Raw genomic sequence first — 4,957 nt, 5'->3', positions numbered from 1 at the left:
AGGTGAATTGGCCATGCTAAATTGCCCGTAGTGTTAGGTAAGGGGTAAATGTAGGGGTATGGGTGGGTTGCGCTTCGGCGGGGCGGTGTGGACTTGTTGGGCCGAAGGGCCTGTTTCCACACTGTAAGTAATCTAATCTAATCTAATAATCTAAAAACCTAATGGGGTTTTCCCTCCTGGTCATCACTGGACCCTTGGTTTTCGATTTTTCTGGATTGAATTCAAATTCCCGCCGCCCGGACCTGACGAGATTTGAAGCCGGGACGTGCCATGGATGAACGGGCCCGGCCACAATACCACTGGGCCATCGCGCTCCACCTCCCCCAACCCGGAGGAGATACAGCGAGAAGAGGGGGATACAGCAAGACGGCGTGCCGACGCGGCACTGAGCCTTGGGCTGAAGGTCCATCACGATGGGAGATCTCACCGCCGTCCCCACCCGGATCCACGTGACTCCTGTCGCCAGGCCGACGCGATCGACTCTGGGTTGTCACGGAGGTGGTGCGGCGGAGGGGGGAGGGGGGAGCGATGGATGCTGGGCCGATCTCCCCCGCCACAATCCCACAGACCGTAAACGCGAGCGCCCACCAGGGCCCGTTTGGCCAATCTCATACTGTCTCCGACTGCCCCCAATCACCACCTCCCGTCCCCCCAGCCACAACCCTCACCTGAATGGCGACGCCAAAATCATTACCGTCTTCGATCTTCGGCACCATGTACTGGATCCAGGCGGTTATCTGGAAAAGGACCGGGGAGAAGGGACAGGTTGGGAAACGAGAGATGATCAGGGGGAGAGAGAGAGACAGAGACACTCGCATGGGCAGAGCGACGGCATTCAATCCTTCCTACGGCAAGCGAGAGGGAGGGAGGGTGAGAGAAGAGAGAGAGCTCAGTGCGGACCGTGGGGAGAGTTACAGGGAGCTCTGTATTGTACCTGTCTCTGAGAGAGGGAGAGAAGGGGGAGAGAGCTCAGTGCAGACCTTGGGGTGTGTTACAGGGAGCTCTGTATTGTACCTATCTCTGAGAGAGAGGGAGAGAGAGAGAGGGAGAGAGAGCTCAGTGCGGACCGTGGGGAGAGTTACAGGGAGCTCTGATTGTACCTGTCTCTGAGAGAGAGAGAGAGAGAGAGAGGGGGAGAGAGCTCAGTGCAGACCCTGGGAGTGTTACAGGGAGCTCTGTATTGTACCTATCTCTGAGAGAGAGAGAGAGAGAGAGAGAGCTCAGTGCGGACCGTGGGGAGTGTTACAGGGAGCTCTGTATTGTAGGAGAAAGTGAGGTCTGCAGATGCTGGAGATCAGAGATGGAAATGTGTTGCTGGAAAAGCGCAGCAGGTCAGCCCGAAACGTCGATTCTCCTGTTCCCTAGCTGCTGCCTGCTCTGTATTGTACCTGTCTCTGAGAGAGAGGGAGAGAGAGCTCAGTGCGGACCCTGGGGAGTGTTACAGGGAGCTCTGTATTGTACCTGTCTCAGAGAGAGAGAGAGAGAGAGGGAGAGAGAGCTCAGTACAGACTGTGGGGAGTGTTACAGGGAGCTCTGTATTGTACCTGTCTCTGTGAGAGAGAGAGAGAGAGAGAGAGAGAGAGGGGGAGAGAGCTCAGTGCAGACCTTGGGGTGTGTTACAGGGAGCTCTGTATTGTACCTGTCTCAGAGAGAGAGGGAGAGAGAGCTCAGTGCAGACTGTGGGGAGTGTTACAGGGAGCTCTGTATTGTACCTGTCTCGGAGAGAGAGGGAGAGAGAGCTCAGTGCGGACCCTGGGGAGTGTTACAGGGAGCTCTGTATTGTCCCTGTCTCTGAGAGAGAGAGAAAGAGAGAGAGAGAGAGAGAGCTCAGTGCGGACCCTGGGGAGTGTTACAGGGAGCTCTGTATTGTCCCTGTCTCTGTGAGAGAGAGAGCTCAGTGCGGACCCTGGGGAGTGTTACAGGGAGCTCTCTATTGTCCCTGTCTCTGAGAGAGAGAGAGAGAGAGAGCTCAGTACGGACCGTGGGGAGTGTTACAGGGAGCTCTCTATTGTCCCTGTCTCTGAGAGAGAGAGAGAGAGAGAGAGCTCAGTACGGACCGTGGGGAGTGTTACAGGGAGCACTGTATTGTACCTGTCTCTGAGAGAGAGAGAGAGAGCGAGCTCATTGCAGACCCTGGGGACTGTTACAGGGAGCTCTGTATTGTCCCTGTCTCTGAGAGAGAGAGAGAGAGCTCAGTGCGGACCCTGGGGAGTGTTACAGGGAGCTCTGTATTGTACCTGTCTCTGAGAGAGAGAGAGAGAGGGGGAGGGAGAGAGAGAGAGAGAGCTCAGTGCAGGCCCTGCGGAGATGTTACAGGGAGCTCTGTATTGTCCCTGTCTCTGAGAGAGAGAGAGAGAGCTCAGTGCAGGCCCTGCGGAGATGTTACAGGGAGCTCTGTATTGTCCCTGTCTCTGAGAGAGAGAGAGAGAGCTCAGTGCAGACCCTGCGGAGTGTTACAGGGAGCTCTGTATTGTACCTGTCTCTGTGTGAGAGACTGAGAGAGAGAGCTAGTGCTGATATGACAGCGGGGGGGGTGTCCCGGGAGTATTGTGTGGTCTGGAATTTCCTGTCTCACTCACCACGATGCAGGCCTCTTTGAGTTCGTTGAGTTGCGGTTTGACACATTGCACCAAGTTCAGAATCTTCTCGTTGGCCTTGATCAGCCCACATTTTGGGGCTGTGTGGGAGGAGAGAGAGAGGGAGAGGGAGAGGCTTAGCTGCCAATCTCAGAGAATTTTTTACCCCCACCCCCGTGCCCTTGCCGCCCTCGTAGTGGGAGAGCGTGGAGTCCTGGCAACGACACCTGCATACTGGCTAAGCCCAGGAATCAGGTCTCACTTATACCCAGCAACCAGGCCACACCTGAGCCGCGTGACCAGGCCTCGCCTGAGCCTCGTGACCAAGCCTCGCCTGAGCCTAGCAACCATGCCTCACCTGAGCCTAGCGACCAGGCCACGCCTGAGCCTCGTGACCAGGCCTCACCTGAGCCGCGTGACCAGGCCTCGCCTGAGCCTAGCAACCAGGCCTCCTCTGAGCCTCGTGACCAGACCTCGCCCGAGCCTAGCGACCAGGCCTCACCCAAGCCTAGCAGCCAGGCCCCGCCCGAGCCTAGCAACCAGGCCCCGCCCGAGCCTAGTGACCAGGCCTCAATCATGTCCAGAGACCAGGTCTCACTCAAGCCCAGTGACCAGGCCTCACTCATGCCCAGAGACCACGCCTCGCACGAGCCTAGCGATCGGGCCTCACCCTAGTCCAGCGACCAGGCCTCGCCAGAACCTAGTGACCAGTGACCATGCCCTTGCCCAAGCTAAACGACCAAGCCTCGCCCGAGCCTTGCAACCAGGCCTCGCCTGAGCCTAGCGACCAGGCCTCGCCCGAGCCTAGCAGCCAGACCCCGCCCGAGCCTAGCAACCAGGCCTCGCCTGAGCCTAGTGACCAGGCCTCGCCAGAGCCTAGTGACCAGTGACCATGCCCTTGCCCAAGCTAAGCGACCAAGCCTAGCCCGAGTCCAGTTACCAGGTCTCACTGCAGCTGAGTGACCAGGCCTCCCCTGAGCCTAGTGACCAGGCCTCCCCTGAGCCTAGCGACCAGGCCTCCCCTGAGCCTAGCAACCAGGCTCCCCTGAGCCTAGTGACCAGGCCTCACCCGAGCCTAGTAACCAGGCCTCACCCGAGCCAAGTGACCAGCCCTCGCACGAGCCTAGTGACCAGGCCTCACCCAAGCCCAGTGACCAGGCCTCGCACGAGCCTAGCAATCGGGCCTTAACCATACCCAGTGACCAGGCCTCACCCTAGTCCAGCGACCAGGCCTCGCCAGAGCCTAGTGACCAGTGGCCATGTCCTTGCCCAAGCTAAGCGACAAGCCTAGCCCGAGTCCAGTTATCAGGTCTCACTGCAGCTGAGTGACTGGCCTTCACCGGAGGCTAGTGACCAGGCCTCACCCATGCCCAGTAACCAGGCCTCACTGGAGCCGAGCGAACAGGCCTCGCCCATGCCCAGCGACCACTAGAGCATAGTGCCCAGGCCTTGCTGTAGCCTAGTGATCGGTCCACGCCCTCCTGAGACATAGAGACAGTGTCAATCTTTTACTGTGACTGGATTGGTGGGTGGAGGATGGGGGGGTGCCGAGTGGTTTGTGGAGGGGGCGGCCTGGGTTCAAACCACACCCCCCCGGCCTCTGCCAAGACCTAATTCCGCCAAATAAATCAGGATTCGGAAGCCGGACTGGGTCATGGTGAGTGTGACCACCCGATTTGCGGTTCACCAATGTCCCCCTTAACCTTTGCCCCCTTTAGGGGTAAGGATATCTGCCGCCCTTACCTGTGCCCCCCAGTTCTAGGCCTCTCCAAGTGACTCCAGGCCACCACACACCCATCTGACACTTAACCGTGCCCTCCGAAACATCAGAGGGAGACTCAAGGGCTCGAAGGGGGTAATTACGGATGGTGGTTGGGATACCAAATAGATACTGGGTCCCATGAAAGGGCGATTAATAGGACGGTGTGGGGAGAGGGGCATCATTTGCCCCGAGGGACTGAGCAGGAGACCCCGAGTAATGGCGCATTTCACTCACGTTTCTCCTTCTTTTTCTCCTTCCCATCTTCCGCCTCTGACGATCCGTTGGAATTCTCCTGCGGGGGCAGATGGTCAGGTTACAGCAGAGGGACAGGTTGGAGCTGGGGGAGAGGGCACGGAGGGGAGTGAGTCTGATGCACGGCTGAGTGTTTCGCTTGACTTATCACTGAATCAGTCTGAACACAGTGGGGAACAAGCTGTTCCTGAACCAGTTAGTGTGGGGAAGAAGGTGTTCCTGAATCTGTTAGTGCGGGGAAGAAGCTGTTCCTGAATCTGTTAGTGCGGGAAAGAAGCTGTTCCTGAACCTGTTAATGCGGGGAAGAAGCTGTTCCTGAATTTGTTAGTGTGGGGAAGAAGCTGTTCCTGAATCTGTTAGTACGGGG

The 4,957-nt window shown here is 57.8% G+C and overlaps 2 long non-coding RNA genes across 2 annotated transcripts in view; both read right to left on the bottom strand.

The window, feature by feature from the left end:
• Nucleotides 1-4,678, bottom strand: part of LOC122547639 — a 6,798-nt gene extending 2,120 nt beyond the window's left edge. Inside the window, exons 1-3 of the long non-coding RNA XR_006311046.1 lie at nucleotides 4,573-4,678; nucleotides 2,580-2,677; nucleotides 669-737 (exon numbers count right to left, since the gene is read on the bottom strand). This is a non-coding gene — a long non-coding RNA (uncharacterized LOC122547639). The remainder of the gene's footprint in view (nucleotides 1-668; nucleotides 738-2,579; nucleotides 2,678-4,572) is intronic.
• Nucleotides 1,042-1,839, bottom strand: LOC122547640. The gene is made up of 3 exons (XR_006311047.1): nucleotides 1,640-1,839; nucleotides 1,389-1,544; nucleotides 1,042-1,186 (listed from the first exon to the last, which is right to left on the bottom strand). It is a non-coding gene; the product is annotated as an uncharacterized LOC122547640 (long non-coding RNA).
• Nucleotides 4,679-4,957: the final 279 nt, after the last annotated feature.

Source organism: Chiloscyllium plagiosum, unplaced genomic scaffold (genome assembly GCF_004010195.1).
Source record: "Chiloscyllium plagiosum isolate BGI_BamShark_2017 unplaced genomic scaffold, ASM401019v2 scaf_11896, whole genome shotgun sequence".
NCBI classification, from domain to species: Eukaryota; Metazoa; Chordata; class Chondrichthyes; order Orectolobiformes; family Hemiscylliidae; genus Chiloscyllium; species Chiloscyllium plagiosum.
The sequence above is the reverse complement of the archived record's forward strand: the minus strand, read 5'-3'. Positions and strand labels throughout refer to the sequence as shown.